A 9,994-nucleotide genomic window follows, 5' to 3' on the forward strand; every position below is an offset into this window, starting at 1 on the left:
AAAGGACCATTCAGACTCGTAAGCGCAACCCCTCCTCTCTTCTTCCAGTTTTCAGTTTACACTTATTATATTCAGCATTATTTTTCTTTTACTTTTTCTAGGCAGTTTCTTACCATTGTAAAAGTCATAGTTTCTCCACATCGGGGACTATTATGGTTTATTATTATTATTTACGCATTTGGGATGCAATTGTAAGGGGTATTCATTGCCAAAGCCTGCCGAAATTATTTAATCGAAGATTCAAGATTCAATTTCAGTTCTTAAATTCCAATCCAGGTTTATTGTTGTTTACTGTTTTATTTATTTATGCCTTACTGTATGTTTAATTCCCCAACTACCATGTCTGTCACCGGATCTATGTCCAGCTAAACCTTAGGTATCGGTATGTAAAGACCGTCGAAACGACGGGATTCAATAAATAATTGGTGTTAGTTTTTATTAAAACTTATTTTTCCGGTTTTAGTTTCTTAATTTAATCAAATTGTTTTTTGTACAAGAGTACAAAACAAACTAAGGTTACAGTCAACAAGAACGAGAGTTTGAGATTTTAACCAGATAGCTGAAACTAGGCATTAATCCAAAACACAGCGAGAGCGCTTTAGGATTAATTAGACTTTATCTATATTCAAAAAATACTTTTAAATTCAAAATGAGACCGCGAGAGCCAAGCATTCTGGTTTAGGAGTATGGTCAGAGTCAATAAAAACAAGAGTGTGAGACTAAGTCCTTTCTATAAATAATTTCTACTAAAGAGTATTTTAACCAATAATATTACACCAACTATCTATCAAATCCCCGAGGTTGGATGTATTACATACTGATATCCCCTATATCTTATATCTTTATCTTTATTCCATTTCATAGTTATTTCTCTTCATCCCTCCAATCTTAGAATAATCATTCACCTTAGATTTACATAGTAAGTTTAGACCATGATACGTTCGATTATTAATCCTTATGGGTTTGATAATCTTTAAAACTATGCAATAGGATTGTGCTCTTGCAGTCACGATTCACATAGACTTACCAAAGTCGCGACCAATTCCCATCTCACAAACACCATCCACAAATATCATCATTCCATAAACAAAAACTTTTGAACCTTCAATTTCTGATTAACACAAACTAGGACACACTACGATTTTAGAAAGTTGTCGATCAACTCTACCTTTATCCATCTCTAAACCACCTATCTCTTCTCCCTGCACCGAAAATCCAAATTTCACAACACCCAGAAGATCTCCTTTGAGAGATTCTAGTAACCCAGTGTCTGAAGGTACTCCTGAAGGCATGTTTAATTTTGAACCTGAACCTGAAGTATATGACTCTAAAAGTTACGAGGCCACTCCCTCTCCTTTTCCAACTATTTTTGGTACAAATTCTCATACAACCATAATTGATCTTTCTGTCAGAATCCCTAGCCAACCAAACCAAAACAACCAAATGTTGGTAAGATTCTAAAGAAATTCGAATCAGATTCAAGAAGCTATCTTCATGTTGTTATAAGGACTAGTTGTTTATCAGCTAATCCAGTAGAGAGTGACGCTGCTTGGGAAGCTTACAGAAGCTGGATGAACTTCAAGATCTCCAAAGACACTTCCGTTCTGGGTTTGTACCCTTTATGGAACTATGGTATTTACGACATACTCCATTATGTCTTCCTGCTCCGGAGGTTAAGAAAGTTCTTAAGGAAGATAAGGAAGATTCTGGTCATCCAAAATGTGTCATAGAAGATGTTGTTGCTCATCCAGATGCTTTTGAAGAACAACAAATTGTTGTTTATGATAATCATCAGTCTGTTGTAACCTCTTTTGGGGTTATTTCTGAAGTGCTTTTGAAGACCATTGCAGATATGCAAGCTGAGAGTTCTCTTGTCAAAGAACATCTAGACATGCAGGATATGATGTTTCAGTTGATACTATCCAGACTTCCGCCTCCTCCGCCATATAACCCTTATCCTTTTTCAAAATAGTTTTCCACTTTTTACGTATTTATTTTTCTTAAGTGTTTTTGTGTTTCTGTAACATGATTGTACTCTTTTTTCCTTCTGGTATTTTTAAATGAAAAACATGTTTGTTTCTTTCAATTATTTTTTGTCCATGTCTTTTTTATTGATGACAAAGGGGGAGAAATGTATTTAGGGGGAGAATCATAATTTATTTTGATATACCTATATTCATGAATTAGAACACAAACATTTTTTAATGTTTCTGCTAACAACTACTTTGAAGAAGAGTTTGTTAATTGTCTTGCAGGGAAAAGTTAATAACATCAGAAGCTCTTGAAGTTTTTTAGATTAGAACTTAAGTTACCAGTTTCTAAAGAAATGGTATACTCCCTAAGTTGGAAGCTTTAACTTTGTTGTTTGAGAAAGATTTCAACTGGAAGTCAGAACCAGGCATTAAGTTCTGAAGAATTGTAAATCCGGCATCAAGTTCTAAGGAATTGTAAATTCAATGTTAATCAGACTTGATTCAACCAGGGCCTAAGGGTTATAATAAGGCTCTGAAGCTCTTTAAGAAGAATTCCTAACCAAGCTCTGAAGCTCTTTCAAATATTCAAAGAGAATTTCAAATAGAACCAGGCTTTGAAGCTTCTTCAAAAGAGTTCAACCAAGCTTCTAAAGTGAAGTTCATCATAATGTTAATTTTGACAACCAGTGCTCTGGATAAGTTTAAGCAACTTCTGAAGACAAACCAGACTCCGATGGAAGATCATTCTGGTACTTCATAAAGGTTAATCAGGAAAGTGCTCTTTCATTCTAATTTTATCTTTTTAGGATTATATATCTCATGGGGAGCTTTGTGCTTCTATAAGATGTATCTTTTTATGATCACCCTGTACAAAATTGTTCATCAAAATACATGTTTTTGTCATCATAAAAAACGGGGAGATTGTTAGAACAATATTTGGTTTTGCATTCATACCTTGAGTTTTGATGATAACAATGTTGTATTTGTGTGAGAATAATTTTTGTACCCTAATGGTTTGTTATTGTGTACCTTTAACAGCCAGTTTTGATTCTAAATTTATGACGTGCAACATCATCAGTTTCTGAACATTGTGTTCCCAATTCCGCTTCTGCGATAATCATAAGAAGTTTTTAAAGATATCAAGTTGGTGCTACAATGTTCTTTCTGCTTCTATGCTGATTGAGAAGTTTCTGAAGAGACGATATGTTACTGCTGGAACGTTCTCTCCACTTCTGCTTCTGGATGTGAGTCTGATCGTCAAGCTTATGAAGAATGGAAAGCTTCTGAATTTTTGTTACTTAGCTGAAGGTTCTGAAGATCTCAAAGTCAGACGTTGAGGTTATCAAGGTTCTAACTAGTGATTCTGAAGATTCTAAAGATGTTGAAGATCTCAAGCCAGACTACTCACGTTGTCAAGGTTCTGACTGAAGATTATGAAGTTTCTGAATCCAACTGTATGTTTCTTCATTTAATGCTTCATCAACTTTCATCAGAAGCTAATGAATTTTAAAATAAGATCAAATGGATATGTGATCAAATAATACATGGTACAAATCAAATATTACTTCCACTACCTGATATCATGGGCAAAGGAAAGTACTATACATCACACCTATTATTGAAATTATGGGTAAAGGACTGTATTATGTATCACTCCTTTCACCAAACCAATAGTGGACAACTGCTCTATTGGTATCCCCATTTTTCCCTCCAACGGTCTCTTTTTCATGCTATATAAAGAAGACTTGGAGACTTGAAGAAATGCCTACAATAATTTCATAAGATTGTTTTCTATGTGAAAAAGATCTAGACTTTGTGTATGCTTTTCTTTAAGTGTTTATTTTTTATTTGTGTAAAAATTTGCTTGAGTAGAAGCATCTTGTAAACACAAAACCTTTGATTTAAACTTGTTGTTTGTTATTCCTTAAGGAGACTAGGGTATAGTTGGATCCTTGAGAAGACAAAGAAGGTTATTCTTTGTGATTATTGTAATTAGTTGATTATAGTGGATTAAGTTCTTGCGTATAAGGCAAAATCATCTTGGCGGTGGACTGGAGTAACTTTGAGTTTCAAGCGAACCAGGATAAAAATATTTGTGTTTTTATCTCTTTATTCTTAGTATTTGTAGTGTTCTTGAGTTGGTAAAAAGCTTTTGTTTTTAAAACCCAATTCAAACCCCCCTCATTTCTTGTGTTTTTCACACCTTCATAGAGGGCAACTATTATAGGCCAACAATATCGACCCCGATCGACCACTAAGAGGGAACCAAAGTCCTTCTAGAACCTTCTCATCACATGAGAACTATCATTTTGATGATTACATAGGATCTTAACTTCAAAGCACATCCAACGACTCTCTGCAATTCACTCCTGACAAACAGAGAGTTCGTTATTTCCCTCCCTCTATATATATAGAAAAGGCTCCAAATTTAGGTAACAAGTTTGAGATTTAATTTTATTTCCCTCAGTCTCTCTCTCTCTCTCTCTCTCTCTCTCTCTCTAAAATATTTTTGTTGGACATGAGACTTCACACATAAGAGGGGCATGATTTTTATGGTTTGGAAAAGTTTATTTTGAAAAACTTTGGGAAATAAAATCAAAGTTTAAAATGACATACTCCTCTCCCCAAGAATTGATATTGAGAGTATCAAATAAACATTGAGAGCTTTTGGTAGGAAAGACCCACGAAACCCCTTATATAAGGAAATGATGGTTGACCTACAACAAAATAATACAAGACTTTGAAGTATATCAGTTTGAATTTTCTCTTGAAAATAGTGAATTCAGGCGGTTAGTCCTTTCTTCACAAATAAGGATCTTAAAGCAATTAGTCTTCATGTTCCTAAACCTTGCAAGCTTTTACATGGGATGAGCTCACAAACCTTAAACCTTGGTTTTACACGGGATAACAAATGACCTATGAGATTTTAATACTAGGCTAATCTCGAACATATGATGCTTTTAATGCTGAACTGAGCTTCAAACTTTCTTGGTTTTAATACTGGGCTGACCAAAAACCTATGAGATTTTATAACGGGCTAATCTCGAACCTAAACCGGAACTGAATCACCCAATTTCAAACCAAAGATTTTTACGGGTTTAGGTTATACCCCACAAATAATCCCTAAATCGATAATATTCAACCAAAGTGTATATAAAAGATTCCCTTAGTGAATTTTCAATTCTACCCTTCAAGAATTGTAAAATTTTCTCACTCAAAAAAGGATTTTTCTCACAAAAGCACATAGGATAAAATATTAGTGAGAGAAAGTTAAAGAAAAATTTAGGGAGAGTGAGAGTTGAAAGTGACAAAACATGATTCTAGATGAAATGAAATGAGAAAATGGACCTCTATTTATAGGTTAAAGGTTGGCTCAAGAAGGAATTTCCAATAAATTATTTTTATGACAATCTAATCAATTGGCACATGTTCATAATCAATTATAAGTTTAAAATATAATCGATTATAAGTTTTAAAAATAAAGGAAAAGATATCTAGTTGTTGCACATCATTAAGGTAATGTCCTTATCGCTTGTGACTCAATTTTAGCATGAGGTAATTGATTAGCCAAAAGTTATAATCGATTAGATAAGTAAAAAACATTCCTATATAAATTTTGACAGCTCCTAATTCATCTAGCACAACTTCAAGATTTTTTTGAAAATATTTTCTTTAGTAAAAATAGTTTGAAAATATATTTTAGTATATGTGTGCTTTAGCCATACGCTTTTACGGTAAAATCCTTATAAATTACAATTTATTCACTCGCTAATAAATTAGGAAGTTCTCAAGTACTTCAAGACTCTCCATATGCTATTTCTTTTGTGGGTACTTGCTTGGGTAGCTTGAGATGAGATTTTATATTCCATTCTATTTGATTGTCATCATCGGATAGTCAAGTCGATCAAAACCTAATATTTAGGTTTGCGTCTTTATCTTCTTAATCGTTCATGCTTGACTTATCATAAGACATTAGTTGTCATCATTAAAAGTTGATATCCTTGTTAAAAGCATATTGCCCGCAAAATAAGGTTCCAAATTCTCCCCCTTTTTGATGATGACAACACATCTCTCTTATGAGGTGTTAAAAGAGAACAATGCATATATTTTTGGAGTGATTAAACTCCCCCTGAGTAAAATAGAGAGTATACACTACTCCCCCTGAGAGTATACTTATCCCCCTTTGTCAAAATCAAAAAGGCGAGTAAAGATGCATTGCAAAAAATAAATATGCAGACATGGCCAATTTGGTGATTTAAAGAAGAAGAATAAACACTCATATTTATTACAAAATAGAAATTGCAGGAACGAAAAAAAATTGTCACATAAGTGAGTTTGTATATTGTCATAAGCATCATCATCCTCTTGAGATTATTTCCTTCATATCTTTTACTTTTATCGCTATCCTTTGTCAAATTTCCCAAACTTTCTTTTTGTCTATGTCTTCTGTATCTTGTTCTTCATCTTCCTAGTCGTCCCTCAGTTATTTATATTTTATGTCGATATTCATGTTTCTAAGGTTGGTATACTTGATTTTTTTGCTGGATGAGATTGAGTTTTTCTCTTAGAGAATCAATGTTGAAAGTTCTTAGTGTTTTTGTAATCATTGCCCATATGGAAAATCTGCTGAAGGTTTTTTACTTGAGTGGGACATGTGATGAAATACTCCATCCACACAATTTTTTGGAATGTTTAGGGTGATGATCCAAATAGGGGCAGTATCGTCCTTGATAACATAGTCGATATTGATATTTCTTAGGAGCAAGGTTTTTGTCAGAAGATAGTAAAGGATTCAATCTTCTGGTTTTAATAGGCTTGTTCTGAAAGGAAATCCTATTTTCTCTATGGGATTAGTTACAAGAGAGTTTAGAGCTACATTTCATTTGAAGTTTTTGAGTTCTAAGGGTTTTTCAAATTTGTAGGATGTTCGCGGGAAGGGTATTTCCGACATTCTTCCAAACTGTTCTTTATGGATTATTATCTTCACATTCTTCACTGATGATATTAGGGGTTTTCCAAGAATGTTCAGTTTAGTCTAGAATTCTTGTACTAAGTTTGGAAATATTCTATCAGGAAATTTTATGAAGAATACTCTTAGTGTGACTTGGTAGATGTGTGAATATGGTTTATATCCTCTCATATAGGTTTTTGTCCATAAACCATGGCTCTATGATATTTTTCTCTAAGATCATCTTCTTACCTTATTCATGTTTATTTATCATTGCAACTATGATGGTGTCTCTTTTTTGTGGTGTTATTATGGGTCTTTGACTAGACGAGTGGCGATACTTATGACAAGAGGAAGAACTCACAAAAGAAAGGATACAAGAAAGTATCAGATGCAAGAAAAACTGAAGAGATGTATACCTATTTATAGCGTGTCATTTGAGGGTTTGAGCGTGTATTTTGGGCAAGCATTCAATGTATATCGCGTTGGTCAAAAATCAAATCAAAATATTTCATATTTGAGTCTCTAAACCGATTGGCTAAGGGATCCAATCGGTTGGAGTTCTAAATTTATCTGGATTTTATGAAATCTTCATTAATGTCGGGATTTTGTTTTCTTGAGGCACAAGTTAAGCTTGGATTAGATTTGACGATCCGTGTTTCAAGATTTTCCAATATGTTGTCATTAAGTGCTAATTTATTGGGCTTACGTAGTTCAGCCTCCTTGGTGCATGTTGGGTCTTATGTTGGATTTTTGTCTTCTCAACACCCCCATTTGTCATTTTTGCACCCCTTTTGCTAGAAAATACTAAAATATTCATTTTATGGGTTAGAAAATAATTTATTTAGATGAACAAAAAATTAATATTATTATTTTAAGAGTTTAATTGGATTTTCCTGATTATTTCAATCTTAAAATAATGTATACCTCATTTATCCAGAATTATTGATAAATGTTTCCCAAAGAGGGAAGACACTAAACAGTGTATCCTCTCTACACATCGTTGGATGGGAGAGCCGAAAAAACCATAAAATGAATAAATCCATTACAGACATCTCCTGATGAAAGATCTCCTCATTTGAGTAGTTGTTTGATTCTGAGCAGTATTGATGAAGTTATCCTATGTAGGATTGTCTCCCATTTAATATGGTGTTGACCTAAAGTTCCCCACATCGTTGACTTGTGGCTTTGAAGTATATATATCCCTCAGCTTGAAGATGTGGGTCTTCAGCAGATCTCTCTCATCTTTATCTTAATGGTTGATGTTTTCAGCAGTGCTTTCGTTCCTCGTGAAGTTGCCAAGATGTATTTTCTCCTCTCCCAGAGAGTTTGAGCTCTAGTCAAGATCTTTATTTAATCTTTGCTAGTCCCCTAGTAGTTATTCCTCCTCTTTTGAGTGTCAAGTTTGAGTTGGATCTGTTTCGATCCCCCTGATTGCTATATATATATATATATATATATATATATATATATATATATCAGCAGCTTTTGGTCGGATGCATGTTCCCCATGTCTTTGCCCAACCAAAGTTGAGCATTGATTTGGATTGTTATATCCCCGGTTTTCCTTCAGTACATGGTTGTGTGTTATTCCCAAGGAATTGATATATTTGAAGATAGGATTTATATCCTTTATTATTTTCATCCTTAGCAGGTTCTCCAGTTGGTATTCCCATCTTGTTGAGATTAGTCGAGTATCTAATTGTGACGATTGGATCTTCAGCGTTTGTATCCTTTGTGCTCGTTCGTCAGCATAATCATACTCATGCATAAACATATAGCATCAGATATTTCATTGTGCATTTATTATACATTGACCTAACTTTTTTGATCCCCTGCTTTGGTGATATCATTTTCCCATGCAGATGTTGTGTGTATATCCTCCTTCAATGTAGAGTGTCAGGCCTTAAGCAAAAAGAGTTTATCCTTTCTTCTTCCCCACTGAGTTATCTCCTCGTGGGTGATTATTATTTTTGTTTACTCCCCAGTTCATTATCTGGATGGAACCCCTCCCCTTGAGTTATATCCTCATTGGGTTGAGTCTTGCTTGATCGTTTCTTTCTAGTTCTTACCTAGATAGATCTTTTGGTCCTCAAGAGTTTATTACCCAGTAGCTGGTAATATTATTCTTGATGTTGAGTACTTTACCTGTGCTAATTTACCGTAACCGGTAAAAGGTAATTTACTTCATTGATTTCTCTGGCAGATTCGTTTTCGTTTCCCTAGTAAGTTTATCCTTGATATGTTTATCCTAATCGATAACAGATATTCTTTGTGTTGAGTTTATCCTTGATATGTTTATCCAAATCGATAACGGATATTCTTTGCGTTGAGTTTATCCTTGATATGTTCATCTTAATTGGTGACAGATACTCTCTTTTTTGGTCTTCTGCCCAGTAACAGGAGGTTGTAAATCCTACTTCTCCTGGTAGTCTATCCTTAATTAGTTCATCTTAATCGGTGACGAATATTCTTCCTTCCGAGTCTATCCTTGATATATTCACTTTAATCGATGACGAATATTCTCTTTTTGGTATTCTACCCAGTAACAGGTAGTTGTAAATCCTATTTCTTTGTGAGTTTATCCTTGATATGTTCATCTTAACCGATGACGGATATTCTCTTCTTTGGTCTCCTACACAATAATCGGTAGTTGTAAATCCTATTCTTTCCCAGGTAGTCTATCCTTGATATGTTCATCTTAACCGATGACAAATATTCTTCCTTCCAAGTTTATCCTTGATATGTTCACCTGAACCGGTGACAAATACTCTCTTTTTGATCTTCTACCCAGTAACTGGTAGTTATAAACTCCATTTCCCCTACTGAGTCTATCCTTGATATGTTTAACCTAACCGGTCACAGATATTCTCCCTGGCAGTCATCCTTGATATGTTTACCTTAACCAGTAACGGATGTCCGTCTGCCCGAGTGTATTATCTTCCTATCCAGTAACAGGTGGTAGATAATATATCTCTTTTTACTCTTGTGTTGAAGTTTTTTCTTCCCCAATTGAGTCTGGATTCACATTTCTTTATGAAATCGAATTTCCTTTTGCGTTTAGGTATTTCAGC

The sequence above is a fragment of the Lathyrus oleraceus genome, chromosome 5, assembly GCF_024323335.1.
Source record: "Lathyrus oleraceus cultivar Zhongwan6 chromosome 5, CAAS_Psat_ZW6_1.0, whole genome shotgun sequence".
NCBI classification, from domain to species: domain Eukaryota; kingdom Viridiplantae; phylum Streptophyta; class Magnoliopsida; order Fabales; family Fabaceae; genus Lathyrus; species Lathyrus oleraceus.